The sequence below is a fragment of the Aedes albopictus genome, chromosome 1, assembly GCF_035046485.1.
Source record: "Aedes albopictus strain Foshan chromosome 1, AalbF5, whole genome shotgun sequence".
Taxonomy (NCBI): domain Eukaryota; kingdom Metazoa; phylum Arthropoda; class Insecta; order Diptera; family Culicidae; genus Aedes; species Aedes albopictus.
Window position 1 is genome coordinate 288,234,518 of NC_085136.1, and position 26,720 is coordinate 288,261,237.

General features: G+C 39.7%; 1 protein-coding gene across 1 annotated transcript in view; it reads left to right on the forward strand.

Moving 5' to 3' along the window:
- The window catches only part of LOC109414931 (uncharacterized), a 336,264-nt gene that overhangs the window by 142,522 nt on the left and 167,022 nt on the right, over positions 1-26,720 (forward strand). The window contains exon 2 of the mRNA XM_029860325.2: positions 25,222-25,365. The gene's annotated coding sequence lies outside the window, so the exon portion shown is untranslated. The remainder of the gene's footprint in view (positions 1-25,221; positions 25,366-26,720) is intronic.

Consider the following 26,720-nt stretch of genomic DNA (forward strand, 5'->3'; position numbering starts at 1 on the left):
CTGGAAGGAATTCCACAGAATTCCTGGAAGGAATTCCACAGAATTCCTGGAAGGAATTCCACAGAATTCCTGGAAGGAATTCCACAGAATTCCTGGAAGGAATTCCACAGAATTCCTGAAAGAGATTTCACAAAATTCCTGAAAGAAATTCCACAAAATTCCTGAAAGAAATTCCACAGAATTCCTGAGAGGAATTCCACAGAATTCCTGGAAGGAATTCCACAGAACTCCTGGAAGGAATTGCACAGAATTCCTGGAAAGAATTCCACAGAATTCCTGGAAGGAATTCCACAGACTTCCTGGAAGGAATTCCACAGACTTCCTGGAAGGAATTCCACAGACTTCCTGGAAGGAATTCCACTGACTTCCTGGAAGGAATTCCACAGACTTCCTGGAAGGAATTCCACAGACTTCCTGGAAGGAATTCCACAGACTTCCTGGAAGGAATTCCACAGACTTCCTGGAAGGAATTCCACAGACTTCCTGGAAGGAATTCCACAGACTTCCTGGAAGGAATTCCACAGACTTCCTGGAAGGAATTCCACAGACTTCCTGGAAGGAATTCCACAGACTTCCTGGAAGGAATTCCACAGACTTCCTGGAAGGAATTCCACAGAATTCCTGGAAGGAATTCCACAGAATTCCTGGAAGGAATTCCACAGAATTCCTGGAAGGAATTCCACAGAATTCCTGGAAGGAATTCCACAGAATTCCTGGAAGGAATTCCACAGAATTCCTGGAAGGAATTCCACAGAATTCCTGGAAGGAATTCCACAGAATTCCTGGAAGGAATTCCACAGAATTCCTGGAAGGAATTCCACAGAATTCCTGGAAGGAATTCCACAGAATTCCTGGAAGGAATTCCACAGAATTCCTGGAAGGAATTCCACAGAATTCCTGGAAGGAATTCCACAGAATTCCTGGAAGGAATTCCACAGAATTCCTGGAAGGAATTCCACAGAATTCCTGGAAGGAATTCCACAGAATTCCTGGAAGGAATTCCACAGAATTCCTGGAAGGAATTCCACAGAATTCCTGGAAGGAATTCCACAGAATTCCTGGAAGGAATTCCACAGAATTCCTGGAAGGAATTCCACAGAATTCCTGGAAGGAATTCCACAGAATTCCTGGAAGGAATTCCACAGAATTCCTGGAAGGAATTCCACAGAATTCCTGGAAGGAATTCCACAGAATTCCTGGAAGGAATTCCACAGAATTCCTGAAAGGAATTCCACAGAATTCCTGGAAGGAATTCCACAGAATTCCTGGAAGGAATTCCACAGAATTCCTGGAAGGAATTCCACAGAATTCCTGGAAGGAATTCCACAGAATTCCTGGAAGGAATTCCACAGAATTCCTGGAAGGAATTCCACAGAATTCCTGGAAGGAATTCCACAGAATTCCTGGAAGGAATTCCACAGAATTCCTGGAAGGAATTCCACAGAATTCCTGGAAGGAATTCCACAGAATTCCTGGAAGGAATTCCACATAATTTCTGGAAGGAATTCCACAGAATTCCTGGAAGGAATTCCACAGAATTCCTGGAAGGAATTCCACAGAATTCCTGGAAGGAATTCCACAGAATTCCTGGAAGGAATTCCACAGAATTCCTGGAAGGAATTCCACAGAATTCCTGGAAGGAATTCCACAGAATTCCTGGAAGGAATTCCACAGAATTCCTGGAAGGAATTCCACAGAATTCCTGGAAGGAATTCCACAGAATTCCTGGAAGGAATTCCACAGAATTCCTGGAAGGAATTCCACAGAATTCCTGGAAGGAATTCCACAGAATTCCTGGAAGGAATTCCACAGAATTCCTGGAAGGAATTCCACAGAATTCCTGGAAGGAATTCCACAGAATTCCTGGAAGGAATTCCACAGAATTCCTGGAAGGAATTCCACAGAATTCCTGGAAGGAATTCCACAGAATTCCTGGAAGGAATTCCACAGAATTCCTGGAAGGAATTCCACAGAATTCCTGGAAGGAATTCCACAGAATTCCTGGAAGGAGTTCCACAGAATTCCTGGAAGGAATTCCACAGAATTTCTGGAAGGAATTCCACAGAATTCCTGGAAGGAATTCCACAGAATTCCTGGAAGGAATTCCACAGAATTCCTGGAAGGAATTCCATAGAATTCCTGGAAGGAATTCCACAGAATTCCTGGAAGGAATTCCACAGAATTCCTGGAAGGAATTCCACAGAATTCCTGAAAGAATTTCCACAGAATTCCTGAAAGAAATTCCACAGAATTCCTGAAAGAAATTCCACAGAATTCCTGAAAGAAATTCCACAGAATTCCTGAAAGAAATTCCACAGAATTCCTGAAAGAAATTCCACAGAATTCCTGAAAGAAATTCCACAGAATTCCTGGAAGGAATTCCACAGAAATCCTGGAAGGAATTCCACAGAATTCCTGAGAGGAATTCCACAGAATTCCTGGAAGGAATTCCACAGAATTCCTGGAAGGAATTCCATAGAATTCCTGGAAGGAATTCCACAGAATTCCTGGAAGGAATTTCACAGAATTCCTGAAAGAAATTCCACAGAATTCCTGAAAGAAATTCCACAGAATTCCTGAAAGAAATTCCACAGAATTCCTGAAAGGAATTCCACAGAATTCCTGAGAGGAATTCCACAGAATTCCTGAGAGGAATTCCACAGAATTCCTGGAAGGAATTCCACAGAATTCCTGGAAGGAATTCCACAGAATTCCTGGAAGGAATTCCACAGAATTCCTGGAAGGAATTCCACAGAATTCCTGGAAGGAATTCCACAGAATTCCTGGAAAGAATTCCACAGAATTCCTGGAAGGAATTCCACAGACTTCCTGGAAGGAATTCCACAGACTTTCTGGAAGGAATTCCACAGACTTTCTGGAAGGAATTCCACAGAATTCCTGGAAGGAATTCCACAGATGAGTTCCTGAGAGGAATTCCGTAGAATTTCTGAGAGGAATTCCGTAGAACTCCTGAGAGAAATTCCGTAGAATTCCTGAGAGGAATTCCGTAGAATTCCTGAGTGGAATTCCGTAAAATTCCTGAATGGAATTCTGTAGAATTCCTGAGAGGAATTCCGTAGAATTCCTGTGGAAAATTCTGTAGTGTTCTTGAGAGGAAGAAGGAAAAGTATCTTCTAATAAACCTTTGAATCCATTTCAACGAAATTTCGTCCATGACGTTCATCCCATGACTCCTACGTGATACGCAAAATGTTTTTCTCCACGGTATTGCTTGAAACCACCGTACCTAGCACTATTTCAGTGGAAGGCGAAAAAACTCGGCGATTAAAAATTAATTTTTTGACCATACTCATACTCGTTAATGCCGAGATTTTGCCTTAGAAGTAACCAGAACTGATGCACATTCAAACAACCCGCATCGCATAAAACCTCTAAGCTTAAGCCAAGCTCCAATTCAAAACCAATCCAAGCAGGGGGGAGGAAACCTAATCCTGTTTCGGATGGTCGACCACGCCACCAGTCGCCAGGATGGAGAGGAGGACGGGGGGATCCAAAACCCCCCTCAATCCAATTGGGTGTGGGAGCACCGAAATGGTCTTATCGCTTGGTTTCCACTGAACCAGCTTCGTGTTCAGTGGGAAATTTCCCCGGGACTGGAAATGATGGGATTTGCACTACTGTGGCTGCTGCAGCTCGTTCTCGCTCGTTCATGACTTTTCATTCTTCCGAGAATGGTTGCTATTGCGCTGCTGGCTGTGGGAAACTGGAGCATCATCGATGGGATCCTCTAAGTAGGTATATTTGCGCTGCAGCCAGCGAATGGATATTTGCATTGTCCCGAAGCGAGCTTACAGGCGCGGGATATTCAGCATTGAATTGCAATCGGAGAAACTGGGACGAGGACGTCGTCATCGCGTATCGAAGATTACTGCTGTCGAGCTTATTTGACGAAATGACATGCAAGCTGATAGGGAGAAAATGGTTTGAGGGAATTGAAAGTATAGATGGTTTCATATCGATAAAGCAACGTGGATTCTGACGACTTGAGGGTTTCGAGCAAATGGATGCTGGAAGTTTTCCAGGAATGCTTCTTGTATGATGCTCTCTGAGAATTCTAAACTGATTATCTCATTCTGACTTCAAATACTGTGGTTAAATCCTTCTGAATTGTATGTTCTCGAACTTGGTAATTTCTCCAAGGATTCCTCCATATGTTCTATCACCGATTCCTTCAAAAGCACTGCTAAGGATTCATTCGGAAAGTTTCTTAAGTTATTGATTTAGAAATTTCTCACGTAATTACTGTTTCTTTTAAAACACGTTGAACTGATTGCATCAGAAGCTATTCCATGAAATTCTACAAAAATTCCTCCAGAAGCTCTTAATGAAATCGTACAGAATTTCATCCACAGATTCTTCCAGAAATTGTTCCATTTATGAGGGACGTTTCCCAGTGATTTTTATTTAATTCTTCCAAGATTTTTTCAAGAAAATTTTCCATTGTTTTCCAAAAAAATCTTCCTGAGATTCATTCGGAAATTTCTCCAAAACATAAATCAAAAAATCCCTCTGGAATTCGTTTAAGAAATTCTTCCAAAGATTACTCCAGAAAATAAAAAAAAATATTGTTTTTAATAAGAACAACATGGGTTGCTTCACAAAATCCTATATGCATTTTTTCAAAAAATCCAACGCGGTTTTTTTTTTCGGAAAAATCGTTCAGAGATTCCTTTATAACATTATCTCGATTTTCCTCAGAAATTTATCCATTCTTCATTACTTAAACAATTCTTCAGTGATTCCTTCGGCGTTTTTCAAAAAAAAAATCCAAAAGCTGCTCCCTAATTCCTCCAGGGATTCTTTTGGAAATTTCTACAATGATTCCTTCAGAACTTCCTACACGATAGGATTGATTCGTAAACACTCTTATAAATTCCTCTAGGGATTCCTTTTGAAATTCCTCCAGAAATTTCGGCAGGAGCGCCTTTATAACAACTTCCGTATTGCTTCATGGATAGCTTTCGAAAACCCTCTGGGTATTTTTTTTTTTTCAGAAAACTTCCCACGGATTCCATTACAAAAAAAAATAGTAATTTCTCCAGAAAATTTACAGAGAATTCTTTTAAATCACCTTGCACTGTTTGCCTCAGAAGTTCTTCCATGAAATTCTACAGAAATTTCTTTAGAGATTACTACCAAAATCGTAGAAAATTTCTTCTAGAGATTTTTTTAGACATTGATCTAAATATTCATGGAAAAAGTTTCCCAAGGATTTCTTCAAATACCACGGTTTTTTTCAGAAATTTTTCAATGTTTAATTGTTATATTTTTTTTTTCAAGTATCTCCAAAAACTCCACCCGAAGAACCTCTCAGGAACTCCATCATTTCAATTGCTTCAGAAAATCCCCCAAAGCTTATCTCAGAAATTTAAACAAAAAATCTTAAGGATTATTTCAAGAATTTATACAAAAATTCTTCCAAGTTTTTTTAATTCGATCAGGGATTCCTTCAAAGCTCTAACAAGATATTTAATGAGATATTAAAAAATGGCGATTTCTTCAAAGATTTCTGCGAGGTTTTTCAAGAAAATCTTTCAAAAATTGCTTCTTCAAGACCATTCACATCGTCTTTAGTCAGAGGCTGAACAGACTGAACACATCACTTACACTAGACAATGGACAACACACAGAACACCCAGAATGCCCAGTGCTGAATTTGGGAGTGGAGATGGATTGGAATAAGGTTTATTGGTATAAGCCATTATGGCAATGGAATTCCGAGTAACAACTTCAAGTCAAATTGATTCGGTGAAGTATTGAGAAATATCAGATATTGCCGGAAAATCTGAAGAATTTCTCTCAGATATCCTGCAGAATTTCTCTCAGAAATTCTACAATTTTTTTCCCGGAAACTCTGGGGAGTTTATCCCAGAAATTCTGAAGAATTTCTCCCAGAAGCTCTGGAGTTCTTCTCTCAGAAATTCTTAAGAATATCTCTCAAAAGCTTTCGGAATAATTTCTTCAAGTCGTAGAGTATTTCTCCCAGAAATGGTGGAGAATTTCTCCCAGAAATTCTGGAGAATTTCGTTAAGAATTTCTAGGGAATTTCTCCCTGAAATTCTGGAGAATTTCTGTCAGAAGTTCTGGAGAATTTCTTCCCGAAATTCTCGGGAATTTCTCCTAGAAATTGCGCAAAATTTTTCCCAGACATTCTGCAGAATTTTTCCCAGAAATTCTGTAGAATTTCCCCCTGAAATTATGGAAAATTTGTCGAAGAAATTCTGGAAAATTTCTCCTAGAAATTCTGGAGAATTTTTGCCGGAAAATCTGGAGAATTTGTCTCAAATATTCTGGAGAAATTCTCTGGAATTTTTGGGAATTTCTACTAGAAATTCTAAAAAATTTCCACCAGAAATTCTGGAGAATTTTCATTACAACTTCAGGAGAATTTCCGCCAGAAACTCTAGAGAATTTCTTCCAGAAATTCTGGAGAATTTCTTCCTGAAAATCTGTAGAATTTCTCCAAGAAATTCTGGAGAATTTCATCCAGAAATTCTGGAATATTTCTCCCAGAAACTCTGGAGAATTTCTCCCAGAAATTTCTGGGGAATTTCTCCCAGGAAATCTGGAGAATTTCTCCAAGAAACTCTGGCAAATTTCTTCCAGAAATTCTGGGAAATTTCTCCCAGAAATTCTGGAGAATTTCTCCCATAAATTCAGGGAAATTTCTCCCAGAAATTCTGGAGAATTTCTTCCAGAAATTGTGGAAAATTTCTTCCAGAAATTGTGAAGAGTTTCACCCGAAATTCTGGAAAACTTCTCCCAGAAATTCTGCAGATTTTCTCCCAGAAATTCTGGAGAATTTCTTCCAGAAATTCTTGAATATTTCTCCCAGAAACATGAAAATCTGGAAAATTTCTTCCGGAAATTCTGGAGATTTTCTTCCAGAAATTCTGGAATATTTCTCCCAGAAACTCTGGAGAATTTCTCCCAGAAACTCTGGGAAATTTCTCCCAGAAATGCTGGAGAATTTCTCCCAGAAACTCTGGGGAATTTCTTCCAGAAATTCTGGGGAATTTCTCCCAGAAATTCTGGAGAATTTCTTCCGGAAATTCTGGAGATTTTCTTCCAGATATTCTGGAATATTTCTCCCAGAAACTCTGGAGAATTTCTCCCAGAAACTCTGGGAAATTTCTCCCAGAAATGCTGGAGAATTTCTCCCAGAAACTCTGGGGAATTTCTTCCAGAAATTCTGGGGAATTTCTCCCAGAAATTCTGGAGAATTTCTCCCAGAAATTCAGGGGTATTTCTCCCAGAAATTCTGGAGAATTTCTCCTAGAAATTCTGGAGAATTTCTCCTAGAAATTCTGGAGAATTTCTTCCAGAAATTGTGGAGAATTTCTTCCAGGAATTGTGAAGAATTTCACCCGAAATTCTGGAAAATTTCTCCCAGAAATTCAGGGGAATTTCTCCCAGAAATTCTGGAGAATTTCTCCCAGAAATTCTGGAGAATTTCTCCCAGAAATTCTGGAGAATTTCTCCCAGAAATTCTGGAGAATTTCTTCCAGAAATTGTGGAGAATTTCTTCCAGAAATTGTGGAGAACTTCTTCCACAAATTCTGGAGAAATTCTTCCAGAAATTCAGGAAAATTTCTTCCAGAAATTCTGGGAATTTCTTACAGAAATTCTGGAGAATTTCTTTCATAAATACTGAAGAATTTCTCCCAGAAATTTTAAAGACTTTCTCCCAGAGATTCTAAAGAATTTCTTTTAGAAATTTGGCGGAATTTTTCCTAGAATTTCTGAATAATTTCTCTCAGAAATTTTGGAGAATTTCTCCAAAAAGTTCTGGAGAATTTCTCCCAAAAATTCTACAGAAAATCTCCCAGAAATTCTGGAGAATTTCTTCCAGAAATTGTGGAGAATTTCTTCCAGAAATTGTGGAGAACTTCTTCCAGAAATTCTGGAGAATTTCTTCCAGAAATTCTGGGAATTTCTTCCAAAAATTCTGGGAATTTCTTCCAGAAATTCTGGGGAATTTCTCCCAGAAATTCTGGAGAATTTCTCCCAGAAATTCAGGGCTATTACTCCCAGAAATTCTGGAGAATTTCTCCTAGAAATTCTGAAGAATTTCTTCCAGAAATTGTGGAGAATTTCTTCCAGGAATTGTGTAGAATTTCACCCGAAATTCTGGAAAATTTCTCCCAGAAATTCAGGGGAATTTCTCCCAGAAATTCTGGAGAATTTCTCCCAGAAATTCTGGAGAATTTCTTCCAGGAATTGTGGAGAATTTCTTCCAGAAATTGTGGAGAACTTCTTCCAGAAGTTCTGGAGAAATTCTTCCAGAAATTCAGGAAAATTTCTTCCAGAAATTCTGGAGAATTTCTTCCAGAAATTCTGGGAATTTCTTACAGAAATTCTGGAGAATTTCTTTCATTAATACTGAAGAATTTCTCCCAGAAATTTTAAAGACTTTCTCCCAGAGATTCTAAAGAATTTCTTTTAGAAATTTGGCGGAATTTTTCCTAGAATTTCTGAATAATTTCTCTCTGGAATTTCTCCCAGAATTTCTGGAGAATTTCTCCCAGATATTCTACAGAAAATCTCCCAGAAATTCTGGAGAATGTCACCCAAAAATTCTGGAGAATTTCTCCCTGAAATTCTGGACAATTTCTCCCAGAAATTTTGGAAAATATCTCTCAGAAATTGTGGACAATTTCTCCAAGACACTGTGAATAATTTTCCCAGAAATTCTGAAGCATTTCTTCCAGAAATTCTGGAGCATTTCTTCCAGAAATTCTGTAGAACTGCTCCCATAAATTCTGGAGGATTTCTTCCGGAAGACCTGGACAATTTATCTCAATGTTAGACGAAAAGTTTCCACCAACTGAAGCGGAAATCTTGCAGTCCCCCGGATTTCTATTGGATTTTTTCTAAGATTCCTACAGAAACTTCTTTACGGATTTTCCTTGGATTCATTCTTATAAATTTCCTCCAGGGATTCCTTTACAAATGCCTTTTGAAATTACTCCACCAATGCCTGCAAAAGCTCTCTTAGTACAACATGTAGTACAACATGTTAGTACAACATGAAACGCTTCATGGATACTCTTCTTTCAGAAAACAAATCCACGCATTGCGTGAAAAATTTCTGCAAGTATTCTTTATGAAAACCCTTCTTGGATTTCTTCAAAAATCCCTCTATTTTTTTCAAATATTTTGCAGTTTTTTTCGGAAATTCCTCTAAAGATTTCACCGGGAATTTCGCCTAGAATTCTTCCAGAAGTTTTCTTAGGCATTCCATTCCAAATTTCTCCAAAGTTTCCTCCTGAAATTTTGACAAAAATTTGTTCACGGGTTCTTTTAAAAAATCCTCTTTGAATAAATTTGGAAATATACATATAAATTCCTCCAGGGATGGCTTCAAAAATTCCTGTTGAGATTTTATCAGAATTTTCTCCAAAATCACCTTTAGAAAATGTTCTAATTACTTCACGTATGCCTTCCTGAAGCTCTCTACGAATTCCATTCACAAAACTTCCCAGAGAGTCCTTAGTATTTTTCTGGAACTCATTTAACGTTCTTGCATAGAAATTCATTCATGTGTTCTTTTAGAAATTCCTCCAGGGGTGGTCTCATATTTTTTACACTTTTTCAATTCGTAAATTTCAGCTAAATTGCAAGTTCTTCACAAACGGAATTGAATTCCCTAACAAATTCCTCCAGATTTTTCTTCAGAAAATCTAAACATTTCTGGATTTCCTTTAGAAAAACTCCAAGCATTCTTTCTGAAATATCTCTTCAAGGATTACTTTAGAAAAACATAAATTTCTTCCAAAACTGCTCAATGGATTCTATTTTATCATGAAATCTTCCACAGATTTATTAAAGAAATGCTTCCGTGATTGCTTCAGAGATATGCGTTAGAGACGAATGTCCCTTCAGGGTAAAGTCTCTCTGAACAAAAAAAAATGCTTCAGAAATGTCTCAAGGGATTCTATCAGATTTTATTTTGGAAACTCTTTCTCTTAAAATCCTTCTAAGGATTCTATCAGGGATCTAGAGCAATTCTTTCTAGAGGATTCTTTCGAAGATTTTGTCGGAAATTTTCGTTTTTTTATAATTTCATTCGAAAATTTCTACGCAGATTCCTGAAAGATTTTTCTTTATTTATTGTCTTAGCTTGTAAAACTCCTCCAAAGATTACTTGCAGAAATTTTAAAAAATAATTCTTTTGGAAATTCTTGCATCAATGGCTACTCCAGGAATTTCCTCACACATCTTCCTTCACATCTTCGGAAAAAAATCTTCTAAATTCCTCCAGGAATTATTCAAGAAATTCCTGTTAAGATTCCTGCAAAATATCTAGAGAGCACCCTGAGAACCACTACCATGTTGCTTCATGGACACCTTTCGAGAACCCTCTGGGAATTTCTTTCAGAAAACTGTTTACGGATTCCATAGATTTTTTTTTCAATAACTTCCTGCATGGATTACTTCACCGTGATTTTTATCAGAAATTTTGGCAGTTTTTTTTTTAATTCATCAATTTTACCAAGTATTATTATTCCCTATAGAATTTCATTGGAAATTTCTCCAAGAATTCTTCCGAAAAATCCCACCGTAATTCCTCCACAGATTCTTTTGAAAACCCCTTCTTGGATTCATTTGGAAACGTACTTATGAAGTCCTACAGGGATCTCTTCAAAAGTTTGCTTGAGATACTCCCAGAAATTTTACTTTAAAAAATCTATCAAATTTCTTCATAGAAAACTTTTGAAAACTCTCTATGAATTCCGTTCAAAAATATCCATAAATTCTTTAGGATAGAAAACAGTATTAATAAAGAAAATCCTACATGGATTGCCTCAGAAACTCCTACCAGCTTTTTAAAGCTATTTGCGGAGCTGCAATTAATCTAGGGACTCTTCCCGAAATGTCTATATGTATTGACTAGCTCAAAATTTACTCATAGGTTTTTTAAGGAATTTCTCCGAGAATTCTCCAAATTGTTTAAAATCTTTTTTTCAATAAGTACATTTCAACTTAACAGCTTCACACACAAAATTGGATTCCTTAACAAATTTCTCCACAAATTCCTTAAAAAAATCAGAAATTTCGAATTTCTTTAGAAATTCATCCTGGTATTTCTTAAGAAAATCTAGAAATATCTCTAAGGATTCCATTTGAAATGTCTGCTTCCACGGATTCTTATGAAGCATTTTCCCGGGATTGCTTCAGAAATTTCGGAAATTCTTTTAGTGGTTTCCTCCCAAATTCTACTAAGGATTCTGTCAGGGATTGCTTTTGAGAATCCATCGGAAATTCACGAAGAAATATCTCCAGGATTTTTTCAAGAACTCCTCCACATGATTCAAGCAGGGATTTCTCCAGGAACTCTACCAGAAACACATAAACAAAACTTCCTTCAAGGACACCTTTTTCCCGGATTATGTCAGGAACTTATTCTAAAATTTCTCCAGAGATATTTTCACGGTTCTACAGAAGAGTTCTTGTAATTTTAGCATACAATTTCCAGTAGAAACTCTCTATCAAGAAATTCTGTAACGAATTGCTTCACGGTTTTCACAATGAGTTTCTTCAAACATTACTCCATGTTTGAGGGAGTTTCAAGGTCTTTCTAGAGCGATCCAGTGAATATCACGGGATGTTCCAGGGGTTTCAGGGGTGCTCTGGAGAATTTTAGGGGCATACCAGAGGCTTTCAAAAGGTTTTGGAGGTATTCTAGGGCATTTCAGGAGCGTTTCAGGAGTTCTTAAAGAAGTTCGGAAGCAATCCAGACCCAGGTAACAATTTGATGCTGTACAAACGTTTCTCCAACAATTTTAAATCAGCCTTCATTTGAGAAAAAGCTAAGCACAAGAGGTACAATCCTTTATTCAGCACCGAAACATCTAGTTTTGGAGCTTTTATTCAACCTTTAGCTGATTTGAGCTTCATTGGAAGGCTGATTTAAGGCCTAATATGCGCTTAATCAGTAATCAATCAAATTTATTAGTTTAAAAATAAAATAAAAACACGTTCGTGAGCTTATTTTTACCATTAGCATCGTCTATTTCCAGAAGAAATTTTAGGAATGTATAAATTACTCTGTGGGTAAACTGGGAATTGAACTCGGACCTCCTGATTTTAGTCACTCACCTTAGCACCTACATCACACACAATTGTATACATATCCTCAAAAACAAGAGCATTGTTGTGTCTGAATAGTCAAGAACATAAGTTGAAGTAAGTCTGTATTGAGGCTCAAGAAGCGATGTAGACTTCACGAAAATCATGCTTGGGCCACGTGTCAAAAATTGTTTGATTTAAGGTTGAGCAACAGATGATTAATTCTGCATGATGGTGTATGATTTAAAGTTGGTTACAGAGTATTTTATTAAGCGTTCCAGGAGTTTCCAAGAGATTTCAGGGGCTTTCCAGGCATTCTAGGGACCTTAGCGGTATTCCAGGGAGTTTCAGATGCGTTTCAATGGGTTTCAAAAGTTTCAGAAGTGTTCCAGAGCGTTTCAGGGGTATTATAGTCTGTTCTGCCCTCTGCTGCACCATGGGAGCTCAGGACTGAAAGTAAGTTTGTACAGTCTGTTTCAGAGGCGTTCCAAGGGTTGACAAGAGGTTTTAGGGGGGTTTTCAGTGGCATTCCAGAGGTTTCTGGGATGTTTCGGGCAGTTAACGGGTGTTTCATTGGTTTTTAGGGGTTCCAGGGGTGTTCAAGAGAGTTTCATAGGCGTTCCAAGAGTGCTCCTGTAGATTTCAGGAGCGTTCCAGGGGTTTTCATGGGTTTTCAGGGATTTCACGGGGTTTCCAGGGGGTTTCAGAGTGTTCAAGGGGTGTTCTCGAAATTTTAAGGCGTTCCGGAAGTAAAAGATCAAGAACGCTCCAAAAGGTTCAAGCGCTTCAGAAGAGTTCCAGGGGCATATCAGGCTGTTCTGAAAGGTTTCAGGGGTTGTTATATGGGTCTCAGGAGATTGAAGGGGCGTTCCAAGGCATTTCAAGGGCGTACCCTCAATCCAATTTAAATGCTTCCGAAACACTCCTGAAACTCCCTGACAAGCCTTGATACGCCTCTGAAACATATCTGAATCCCCATTGGAAGCTCCCTGTTACCCCGGGTACGAAACTATTCTCTCGCAGGAGCAAACACCAACCCTCGGTTTATGTACTGTCCGGAGGGGCCCAGGTAGCAAGTAGGTATCGGAGCATCAGAGTTGCATGGCAAGAAGCTGTAAAGGCGTAAAGTGAAAAGCTCCGTGCTATAGGAGTCCCAACTGCACAAGACTACAACAATATGTATTCAACGATCCAAAGAGATTACCTAATGCTATGCTAGCAATACTTTACAGTCTTATGTCAAATGCCCAGTCAAAGGTGCTGAACCAAGAATAGTGGCAGCGCAACAAAACTAACAAAATCAAGTCTCACCAGCACCACCATTTCTGTTTCGTTTTCATTGGCTTTGGCACGGAAGTGCACCTTCCATCCAACATCACCGTGTGGCGGCAGCCGGCGTCGTACCTACCCATCATCTTCTAGGTAAGAATCGTCCACGCCACCACAGTTCCTCACTGCTGGTCGTGGGAGCGAACAGGTCGGTCGCTCACTCGCCTGGTCTTTGTTGCATCCCAGTTCCACGAAGTAAACGAAATTCCTTCTTCGCGCACACTTCTCCGTCGTTCCGGATCCGGTTCCTACCGCGCGCACCTGGGTCACCCGGCGAAGCAGTAGGAATTCTCACTAGTCAGCAGCCAGCACCCGGTACCAGCCGGTCGTGACTTGGGTGAATGCAGGCAATAACAATAAGGATTGATGTTATTTTCACGATCGTTATAAATTTTCATTATAACTTGACGTGCTCGGGGTTTCTCGCTCTTCCAGCTACCCAGCTCCGTCTTCGTCATCCGTAGGTGGGCTGGGCAGGAATGGGTGGGCAGACTTTGGTGAGGAAAGTTTTCCCAGCTGCCCTAACCTCCGGAGGTTTTCCCAGGACTTGTTTTCTGTCAGGTCTGGTGGGTCCGCGGCCGGCGCGCTAAGGGATCAGCGCTAGGCGAAAAAAAAATGGAAACAAACCAACTCAGCTTTTGAGTGGAAAGTGTGGTTTGAAAGCGTTTTCCCCTTGCGCCGGGTCGTCCCGATCCAGCAGCAGTGTGGGGCGCGGGAAAAAGCTGAGCAATGGGAATGGAGAAAACTCGCTTTTCATGGCAAGGACCATTCCCTAGTGAGCGAGCGTCTGGGATTATAACACAACTGGCAAACAACGTTGATGATGACGACGACGAGGACGAGGAAAAATGAAATGAAACGTTAATTGTATTACTTTGCAAAATTAAATTGAAATGTACGATACATGTCCATAAGTTTGTAATGTTTTATTGTTGTTTTGTTTGGCGCTGCAAACTTTGCTTTTTATTTCGTTTGGTTCGGCTAATGGGGACGGTGTGGTGCTCAGAGTTTTATTGTCTACCGGCGGCAGTTGATTCGAGAAAGGATGCCCTCTGTTGGGAATTCAAATCCTTTCAAACGATTCGGCGCTTAGATTAACTGACTAATAACCATTACTTTCTCCAAATATATGCGATTCGTTTAGGTTTTGACCCGAATCTGAATCCAACTTTCAGGATTGTTTTGGTCTAGATCAATGTGGCAAGATTGTTTGATATTGTTTCGAATTCTTCTTCATTATGTTCAGTTTTACGCGTCTTCATGAAAAAAAATTTGCTCTCACTTGCTCACTAAACCCTCTTTTTTACAGGTTATTTTTATGCACTTATAATTTATGCATCTTTTTTACCCTGCATAACAAGAGGGAAACCAAATCAGAATCAATATTGAGCATAAGAAAAGGTTATAATGACGGTAACTATAGCAACGGTAATCTGGAGGCGTTCATGGGGGAGATCAAATGGAGGTAGCAGGGGCGATTCAGAGGGTCTCAAGGGGTTTCTGCGGAATATCAGGAGATCTTAGTATCATGAGGTGTCAGGGGCATTAAGGGGGTATCAGGATCCTCTCAGGAAGCTTCAGGAGGATTCAAGGGATCTCAGGAGCGTTTCAAGGGGGAGTCTCCGGGAGGTTCCAGGGGAGATCCTGAATGTCTTAGGGACGGTTTCATGGGGCATTTCATGGAATACCGGAGAGGTTACCAGGAGATCTCAGGGGCGTTTAAGAGGGTCTCAATGGCGTCTCAGGGAGCCAGGAGTGCTACTGTAGATTTCAGGAGCGTTCCAGGGGTTTTTATGGGTTTTAAGGGGTTTCAAGGTTGTTCTAAGGGGTTTCAGGTCAAGAACGCTCCAAAAGGATTCAAGCGCTTCAGAAGTGCTCCAGGGTCATTCCAAGCTGTTCTGAAAGGTTTCAGGGGTGGTTAAAGGGTTTTCAGGAGATTGAAGGGGCCTTCCAGGGCATTTCAGGGGATACCCTTAATCCAATTGAAATCCTTTCGAAACACTTCTGGAATTTCCTGAGAAGCCTCGATACGCATCTGAAACATACCTGAAACCCCATTGAAAGCTCCCTGTTACCCCCGGGTGCTATAACAAAACCATTATCTCGCAGAAGCAAACACCAACCTCCCGATTTACTGTCCGGAGGGGCCCATATAGCAGGTAGGTATCGGAGTTACATGGCAAGAGGCTGAAGAGGCGTAAAGTGAAAGGCACCGTGCTATAGGAGTCCCAACTGCTACAACAATATGTATTCAATGCTCCAAAGAGATTACCTAATGCTGGGGCAGTACTTTACAGTCTTATGTCAAATGCCCAGTCAAAGGTGCTGAACCAAGAATAGAGGCAGCGCAACAAAACTAACAAAATCAAATCTTACCAACACTAAGGTCTCAAGGGCATTCAAGGGGGTATCAGGATCCTCTCAGGGAGCTTCAGGGGCAAGTCTCCGGGGGGTTCCAGGGATGATCATGAATGTCTTAGGGACAGTTTCATGGGGCATTTCATGGAATACCGGAGTGGTTACCAGGAGATCTCGGGGGCGTTTAAGAGGGTCTCAATGGCGTCTCAGGGGTCCTCCAGAGGCTCCATCGGGCTCCAAGAGGTCTCTTGGGTGGTTCAGGAGCGTTCCAGGGGGTCTCGGAGGTGATTTAGGGGATCGTATGGGCCTTTCAGGTTATCCAAAGGGGTTTCAGGGAGATACATGCAGGTTTCAATGACAATTCAGGAAGTTTCTGGTGTGCTTCAGAAGGTCTGAGAGGCGTTTCAGGGGTTTCCAGCAGGTTGAATACAGAATATCGCATCATGATTATAATATAAATTTAGATGATGGGAGCATGAAATGATAGTTTCGGCGGTTTCAGGGGGTTATCGAAGGCATTTCAGAAAGTTTCAGATTATTTTCGACGAATTTTGGACGCGTTACAGATGCATTTTTTGTGCTTTTTTAGGGTCTGTGGTGCGTTACATGGGATCCGAGGGGGTTTTAGGGAGATTTCGGAGGTATTTCAGGAAGATTCAGAGAATTTTCAGAGGCGTTACTCAGGAGATTTCAGAGGGGATTTGGTGTGTTACATGAAGTCAAGGGGGTTTTAGGGGATTTCGTGGGCATTTCTGGTAGTTTCAGACGATATTCGGCGTATTTCAAAGACGTTTCTCAGGTTTATTCGGGGGTTTCGAAGGATCTCCTATGTGTTACTTGGATCCCAGGTTACATGAGATCCGGGGGGTTTAGAGGAATTTCGGAGGCATTTCAGGAAATTTCAGGGTATTTTCAGCGTCAGAGGTGTTTTCAGGAGTTTGGAAGGGTCCCAGGTGCTTTACATGGCGATTTCGAAGGCATTTCAGTAAGCTTAAGAGCATTTTCGGCATATTACATAGGAGTTTCGGTGGCGTTTTTCTAGATTTCGGAGGGTCTCAGGTGCGCTGCATGGAGTCCGAGGAAATTTTAGAAAGATTTCATAGGCAAGTTTCAGAGGATTTTCAGAGGCCTCTTCACAAAAACGTTTGCACTTGAAATCGCCGTGAGCTATTAGAAATGCCCCCGGAACCCCTTTGAGGGCTACTGAATTCCCTCGAAGCAACCCTGACCAAAAATGCCTTGTAACGCTCCTGAAACCTCCGTAATCCGATTGAAACACCCTTGAAATCATCATAATCAATTATAGCTTCTGAAACCACCTGAAACGCCCATAAAAATACTTTAAATCGCCCCTGAAATACTAACAGACGCTCTTGAAACCTCTAGGAACACCCTTAAAACATTCCTGAATCCTCTTGAAACTCTCTGAAACGTCTCTGAAATGCCACGAAACGCCCCTTAAACCCCCTGTAACAAACCTTGCAACGTCCTTTAAAGACTCCTGAAACCTTCATGAATCGCCCTCTTATCGTCCTTGAAACCCCTTCAATACTATAGCAATGCTCCTGAAATCACCTGTTTTTGAGCTCTCTGGGAACTTTCTGGAATCCCCCTTGATACTTCTTCACCCCCAGCTAATGAATTTCAAAGGCATACAAAGAGGTTCCAGTGTAGTTAGTGGACACAATCACGAGTTGTGTTGTGGTTTGGCATCTTAGCCAGATCTTCATCAGGGATCTATTTTTATTTGTTTGGCAGACAGAAACATAAATTATTAATAGTCGTTTATGTTCATGTTATGTGTAAAAACGACTATTAATAATTTATGTTTCTTTCTGTCATACAAATAAAAATAGATCCCTGATAAAGATCCGAATTGGAATCGAAACGTTGGAGCCAAGAAAATAAATTTGTGGGCCAATTTATTAAGACTGCAAGCCAGACCAAAGTTCGTTTAAAGATAATTCTTTCGGTAACTTCTGATCAAATCTGTGGAAAATGTAAGTTCTTCCAAGAGTTCTTCGGAGACTTTCTACGGGAAGTTATCCCAGTTCCTCTGAGAACTTCTTCAGAGGTTTGCGTGAACTGCTTAAGAAATTTCTCCGAAAATAACACCAAAAGTTTCTTCCAGAAACTCTTTAACTCTTTCTTCTGGACTTCCTTCTTTAATTTCTCAATGAACTCCTCCAAGAATTTCCTGAGTTTTTAGGACATCAATCAGAAATCTCTCCACTATCATTTTATTCAGGAATTGTGGGTGGATTTTCACAACCAAAATGTATCAAGGGGATTAGTTGTGCTATCATATACATATATGGAGATTATGTTATGCTAGAACATTTTGGAGATATAGTTGCAAATGTAGTGTACACCACTTGTTCTTCACTCGATTCCGCGTTTTATTTCTTTGTTCATGTTTTATATTTCAATGTAAATTGCACAATATTCTATGTTTGGGTTGGAGCTGTTAGATAAAATGTCTTATGTCCTTTTAGAGCTGTAACATAGATCTCCAGGTTATCCAAAACGTCCAGAAGCTTCGAACTTTGTCTACTGAATACAAATAGTTGTGTTTACTTTTTAAATCATTTGAACTTGTTGAATTACATTCAAATATACATTTTAAAACATGAAATGATGGAAGTCATGACCTGGTGATGTTCTAGGCAACTTAAAATAGCTCTGGAGTTACGATTGTAAGGCCTTTACCTGTAATAGTATATCAAACTAATGTATGAATGTCAGAACTGGTTTTATTAGATCCATACATGTAAATCGGAGTATGAAAGAGTAACTGCACATCAATGGCGATACCTTAGGCCATCCAAATCATCCTGGAGTGAAGGCCTTTCTGACTACACCGATAATAACGCATCTGGTGCATTTCAAACTTGGTACAGTGCGTTTTGGTACTCATAAAAGATCAGTTGGATCATATGATACTTGTATACACATTATAGAGGCATACTTGATCATCCGAACTATTCTGAAGTTATGAAGAAATATGGTTTGAATTTGAAATGGTATATCAACAGAAGTGCACAAACATCAAAGTTTACCCATTTGACTCATACACATAGTGCAAGCCATGGGAGAGAAGTTTCCAGAGCATCAGAGATATCTGAGGTAACGTTTCAGTATTATGTGGTTAAGGCCTATAGATCTACACTCGTAACAAAGCATCCTGCGCGTTCAAAACGTGGTGTAGTGTGTTTTAGTAGACATAGATGACAAGTTCGACCATATATCATATAACTTAAAGCGTTTCTAGATCATCCAAACCATTCTGAAGCTAAAATATAGGGTTTTCATTTGTAATGACCTATCAAGTGTACTTATATCAGCATTTATCTCATTTGACTCAAACATGTAATACAAGTCGAGGGAGACAAATTTCCAGCACATCAGCGATATCTGAAGCATCATTTTTTATATTACATGGTTAAGGCCTCCAGATCAACGCTCGTAACAAAGCATCGGTTACACGTCAAACTCACTATAACACGTTTTGGTAGTAATAGAAGATCAGTTGATTCACGTGATACATGTAATGCTAGCAATGGGAGACAAATTTATAGTGCGTCAGGGATATCTAAGGTCACTGGTAACAGCATATGGTTAAGGCCTTTATATCTACAACCCGTAGCAAATCATCAGCTCAGGCTCGTGCACAAAAAAGACGGCAAGGGAGGGGTTTTTCGTAGTTTTCGTAAAGGCGAAGTGGCACCTAGCTCATGGAATTTCGTAAATGTGAGGGGTTTAACCCCCTAAACTCCTTCCTTGGGCATGAGTTTGCATCGGCCACGTTTCAAGCTTAGTGTAAAGTATTGCAGTAGACATATTAGATCAATTCAATCATACTTATTTCTTATATGTTAGAGCTCTCCCAGATCATCCAAACCATGCTGATGATGAGATCAGTTAAAATTGATAATGACTTTGAAAAATAGAGCACACATATCAGCTTTGATACTTATTTAATACTTATTTTAAGACGGTGTAATTCTTCGACCTTGCGGCCTCTACAGACTGAACATTACTAACATTCTACATTCTTTTCCGTTTGACGAAAAGTTTTCCCCAACTGGAGTGGCAATCGAACCTACACTCCGAGGCTTACGAGACACCTAAGTGACTGACGCCGCTAGCCGCTCAGCCACGATGCTCACACCATTCTGCATGAATTCCTGGAGGATTTTTACTCGAATTTCCGGAAGAGCTTGCGAAACGATTCCCGAAAAAACTTTTGGAAGGATTCGTGAACTTCTAGGAGAATTTTCGGAGTAACTACTGGAAAAGATAACGGAGGAAATTCCGGAAGAATTATCGGTGAAACTTCTGCATTAGTTCCCCGTAGAGTCTTCTGAAATAATTCCTGGAATGAAGTCATCATGGTAATTCTGGAAGAATTCCCAGAGGAATTTGTTGAACGATTCTCGAAAGAACTTTCAGAAGAATCCCCGAAGGAAATTCTGAAAGAGTTTTCCGAAGAACTTCTATTAGAACTGTACAGGATAGTTTCTGGCATAATTTTTAATCGACCGTCTAGAGAAAGTTGCGAAAAAAAACCCTAAGGAATCTCCACATTAAATTCCAGCAAAAATACAGAGAGAATTTCTCTGAAAACTTCTTGAAGAAGTTCTGAAGGATTTTCTAGAAGAATTACCGGAGATACTTGTAAGAAAATTGGCGCCTTCGGCAAAGCTGTTCTGCAAGTCGTTGGCATCATAAAGGCAAGCATTTTGATTCGCTATTATGCCGCTAGGTGAAGCTAATGAGCATGTAGAAATGAGCATTTTGAACTAGATTCATTTCGTTTGCGATTTCCTCACTTCTTTATGATTCAGCCATCGTTACGCGTAGCAGCCTAATTAGTTTCACTGGACAACTATTTCTACCCATTAGGATTGAAAAATGTCACGAAATGTCATGACATTTTTTTCAGTTCCACGATTTCCTGTGCAAATTTCCGCCCGTGAACAGAAATCTTCAGTAATGCTAGTTAAACATGGATAAGATAAAGATGCCTTCGGCAGGGGCAGTGAAATTGGCAAATAACCAAATGAGAATGTCATGACATTTCCCAACTCTGGTTCTGATGTAATCTGATAATGCTGATTTCTTTCACTGCTCTGCTTTGAAATGAATAAATAACGTGTCAACCTGTCCACAGCCTGATATAGGCCGACGAAGTTATATCACCCAGCTACATAACACAAAGTCGTAAATGATGTTAAATAGGATATTAAATTGAGGGCCATATGTGTATCTGCTTCTATTTAACCGTGTGTTAAGTGTACGCATATCGCCTCCACTTTAGCATTATATTCAACATTATATGCAGTCGTTGTTGCAGAACACTTGACAGTATCTTCTACGCCACATTAGGAAGGGTTATCTCTTTGCATTTACACAATAAAATCTGTACTTTTTTGTAAATTGTACAAATGAAGCCATCCAACTAACGGGTGAGTGAACTTTTCGTCATTGAGTATTGAAAAGTTTTTTTTTGTTCATTGGCATCGGACTTCAAGTAATGTCATCTCTCTGCCTCAACCAGAACCGTGCCCTACACCCATTGAAACCTCCACTGTGCGTAAGTAATTTCTTCATCCAAATAATCTCAAAACTTTGCTTACATGCAACCAAGCCACCATCGCACCGTCACTATTTAAAAATATGTATTTTGTGAGCTTCAGGAGATAAGTTATACTCTATTAAGGTACAGAACACCATCCGAGCTAGGGTACTTGAAGAAGGCGCTCCATGGATGAATGGGGCATAGAAAATGACAAACCCATAGTAACACCAGGTCACCAAGCTTTCGGCATTCACAGTCCTATTCTGGAAAACCATCTGACTGACTTCAGTGGCCGGTGGGTGGAGTGCGGCGGGGCAACCATACAACCCAAACCTCGGTTGTTTCTCGAAGCAACGTAATTAAGTCATGAAGGTAAACTTTTCAATGGCCCTCCGAATGGCCCCGGATCTGTGGATGGAGTGAGTCAGCACTGCCTGCCTGCCATCTGGCTGTTGTGTAGTCTACTTCTTTTTCCGGTCGGACGCATCCATTCACAGTCACTGGGATCGGACTGTTATGAGGCAATGGGGTGAGGTGCCAACGAAGGAAATGAGAGTTTACATCTTATTTTTCCGGCAACAGAGCGAACTCCAGTTGGGAAACTGGGATGGAACGGACCCGAGCTGGAGGAGTGGTAGCCCGGGTTTGCCGGCAGTCAGTGCGGAGGGAAAAGTTCGGTAATTAAAGGACCCGAAAGCAAGAGATGAAATGTGAATGTAGGCCATTAGGAGAAACGATTTTTCACATACACGCACCCACACACAAATTGTCCTGTATTTTTGGCAACTCACGCTGCAAATGGGGGTTTCACTGCTGGTGCTGGTAGGAAGCCAGGCCAACATCGACACCACCGACTGTTCACTGTTAGTAGTTTTGCGGACATAATTGCTTTGTGATGAAGCCGGAAAAGTGGAATGTGATTTCCACGAGTGCTCGTGGAGCCTTTGTTGTAATTTGCTTGGAAAATGTGGGTTCATGCGGTTGTGGGATCAACTTTTTTGGTAGGATTGCGTCCAGAATGGACCGAGAACTGTGGTTTTACTGAAGTGGGATGTCAATGATTTTATTGCATAGCTGGTTTAGTTTGTTTTGTTGTGTGGAGAGCACCGATTTCAAACAGATTTATGACCGAATTTAAGTGTGTTAATTACTTTTTGTTGTTATTTACACCCTACTTATACTCTTCTGTGCTATTTCTTTTTTATATCTTCTATCTTCTATCTTCTATCTTCTACCTTCTACCTTCTATCTTCTATCTTCTATCTTCTATCTTCTATCTTCTATCTTCTATCTTCTATCTTCTATCTTCTATCTTCTATCTTCTATCTTCTATCTTCTATCTTCTATCTTCTATCTTCTATCTTATATCTTCTATCTTCTATCTTCTATCTTCTATCTTCTATCTTCTATCTTCTATCTTCTATCTTCTATCTTATATCTTCTATCTTATATCTTATATCTTCTATCTTCTATCTTCTATCTTCTATCTTCTATCTTCTATCTTCTATCTTCTATCTTCTATCTTCTATCTTCTATCTTCTATCTTCTATCTTCTATCTTCTATCTTCTATCTTCTATCTTCTATCTTCTATCTTCTATCTTCTATCTTCTATCTTCTATCTTCTATCTTCTATCTTCTATCTTCTATCTTCTATCTTCTATCTTCTATCTTCTATCTTCTATCTTCTATCTTCTATCTTCTATCTTCTATCTTCTATCTTCTATCTTCTATCTTCTATCTTCTATCTTCTATCTTCTATCTTCTATCTTCTATCTTCTATCTTCTATCTTCTATCTTCTATCTTCTATCTTCTATCTTCTATCTTCTATCTTCTATCTTCTATCTTCTATCTTCTATCTTCTATCTTCTATCTTCTATCTTCTATCTTCTATCTTCTATCTTCTATCTTCTATCTTCTATCTTCTATCTTCTATCTTCTATCTTCTATCTTCTATCTTCTATCTTCTATCTTCTATCTTCTATCTTCTATCTTCTATCTTCTATCTTCTATCTTCTATCTTCTATCTTCTATCTTCTATCTTCTATCTTCTATCTTCTATCTTCTATCTTCTATCTTCTATCTTCTATCTTCTATCTTCTATCTTCTATCTTCTATCTTCTATCTTCTATCTTCTATCTTCTATCTTCTATCTTCTATCTTCTATCTTCTATCTTCTATCTTCTATCTTCTATCTTCTATCTTCTATCTTCTATCTTCTATCTTCTATCTTCTATATTCTATCTTCTATCTTCTATCTTCTATCTTCTATCTTCTATCTTCTATCTTCTATCTTCTATCTTCTATCTTCTATCTTCTATCTTCTATCTTCTATCTTCTATCTTCTATCTTCTATCTTCTATCTTCTATCTTCTATCTTCTATCTTCTATCTTCTATCTTCTATCTTCTATCTTCTATCTTCTATCTTCTATCTTCTATCTTCTATCTTCTATCTTCTATCTTCTATCTTCTATCTTCTATCTTCTATCATCATATCTTCTAACATCTTCTATCATCTTCTATCATCTTCTATCATCTTCCAGCATCTTCCAGCATTTTCTATCATCTTCTATAATCTTCTATCATCTTCTATCATCTTATATCATCTTCTATCATCTTCTATCATCTTCTTTCTTATTTCGTAATCGGTTAGGTTCTCTCATTTGATCTCCAATTTCGAATGCCACCTTCTACAAGAAAGAACCTCCCAGAATATTAATAACAATTTAACCCCAAATGGGCAACCGTTGTTCTTGTAGGAAATAAAACGCTCATTATGCCTCGTTCTCCATCATCATATCCTGTCGGCTTCAATAATCCAGATCATATATAGCCAGTAGCCCTGTTCGTTTACTGCCCATGACCTTCATAAATTCCTAACCCCCCATTGGACCTCAACCCTTTTCCATCGCACGCTCACTCGTGTGCGATTTAAACCACCCCGCTCGCTCGATTAGAAACTATGGGACTCGGAATCGAATCCCGAAATAATTATTTACACCTGCTGCAGCAACCAATAAATCCTACCACGCCTTAGGAATTATTAACTGGGCCGCACTGCGACGACGACGATGCGATGGCGACGGCTGTCATGGATGACCCCTTACCATGTGTGTGAGTGTGGTTGGTTGCACCGGGTGTCAGCCCCCTGCCTGGCAGCTATTTATGGATGGAGACAAAATGAAACGGCTTTTAGGATTATATAATGGACGTGTGTGCTTTTGGGTTTTGCACTAAATCGACGACGACGACAACAACAACAGCAACAACGTGGACATGGTCGGGTGCTCTCAATCAGCCAATATTTTAGTTTCGGTCCTGGTGGGTTGCTGCCACGCGCAACTGAGGAGGGCGATTGTCTTTCCGGTCACGTTTCCTACTAGCCGCGCTAGCCAATTTGGCAGGATTTGATCTGGAATACTGGATGGTGGCAGGACAAACGAATTTTATCGATGGCGTTGTAGTCCGTTTTGGTACCTTCCGCAGCTTGAATCACATTTTTCCTGACAGGTTGAGTTTATTTGCAGCTGTAAAAAACGTAAATCGAATTAAAAAGCTTTCAATGTAGTATAATTTTTTCTAAAAGTAAAATGGAACGAGCTCACCCATCAAAAAAGCGATAGAGAGTATGAAAAAAACGAAAGAGAGTATAAAATGAAAAAAAATAAAGTAATAAAATAGAAAAAAAAATAAATACATAAGACTGAAGAAGAAGATAGCAGAAGTAGAAGAAACAAATAGAAGTCAAAAACTGCAAAATAAAAGAAAGAAGTTGAATAATAGAATATGTACTTAACATATTATCAATTTCCTTTAGTCTAATCTGTAATACTAATGAATGACTTTTCTCTTTGTTTCAGGAGCTCAACCGACCATCCCAGCGTTATAACATTTCCATTAGTGGTGCCATTTTACCGGTCAATTAGTTATTACACGAGACAGCTGAATCATTTCTAGACGCCAAATAAGCAGCATCAAGTGGCTCCGTTTTTTGGCCTATCATGGTGAGTCCACTTCCAATCAACACTCCTTCTCAAACCTGGTAGGTAGTAAAACTCTTAGAAGATGATAAAAATATCCCACCAGCCTGCGGGTACATCGAAGAAAAGATTACACGTGCATGAAAACTCTTCACGCTTTCCTCGGGCCGCCTGTCGAAGGTCATTATCGAGAAGGTTCCCCGGCCCCCAGGCAAACATGTTACACCAGGATAATGTTCAATAAAAAGTCAAGTATCGAGCCTCACTCGACACTCTCATACGACACCCACATCCCGTCCATATTGGGAGTGGGGTTCAGTCAGTACCATGCACTCACATACAAAGTCATCGGAAAGTGTCTGTGTGTAGTGTGTACTTGGGATCGTGTTTTCATGAATAATAATGGCCAGATTTTCCTGCTTTAGGTCCGACGTGACGCACAAACAACCTATTCTATGGCGCCGTGGCGTGATTGGATCTAAATTCGTGCAAGACTTCTATTTGTTCATATTCACCCACTTCTGGCTATTTAAGAAAATTTTGAAACTTTCAAAACATAGAGAGATCTTACAAATCTCCTTGGAGAATTCCTGCAGATATTCTTGGAGAGATCTAGCAGATCTCTTTCGAGATATCGTTAAGATCTCTATGAAGAGATCTAGACAATCTCATTTGAAAGATCCAGCGGATCTCTTTGGAGAGATCTAGCAGATTGTTTTAGAGAGTTCTAGCAGACCTCTTTGGAGAGATCTAGCAGACCTCTTTGGAGAGATCTAGCAGATCTCTTTGGAGAGATCTAGCAGATCTCTTTGGAGAGATCTAGCAGATCTCTTTGGAGAGATCTAGCAGATCTCTTGGGGAGATCTAGCAGATCTCTTGGGGAGATCTAGCAGATCTCTTGGGGAGATCTAGCAGATCTCTTGGGGAGATCTAGCAGATCTCTTGGGGAGATCTAGCAGATCTCTTGGGGAGATCTAGCAGATCTCTTGGGGAGATCTAGCAGATCTCTTGGGAGAAATCTAGCGGATCTCTTTGGAGAGATCTAGCAGATCTCTTTGGAGAGATCTAGCAGATCTCTTCGGAGAGATCTTCCAGATCTATTTGGAGAGATCTTCCAGATCTCTTTGGAGAGATCTTCCAGATCTCTTTGGAGAGATCTTCCAGATCTCTTTGGAGAGATCTTCCAGATCTCTTTGGAGAGATCTTCCAGATCTCTTTGGAGAGATCTTCCAGATCTCTTTGGAGAGATCTTCCAGATCTCTTTGGAGAGATCTTCCAGATCTCTTTGGAGAGATCTTCCAGATCTCTTTGGAGAGATCTTCCAGATCTCTTTGGAGAGATCTTCTAGATCTTTTTGGAGAGATCTTCCAGATCTCTTT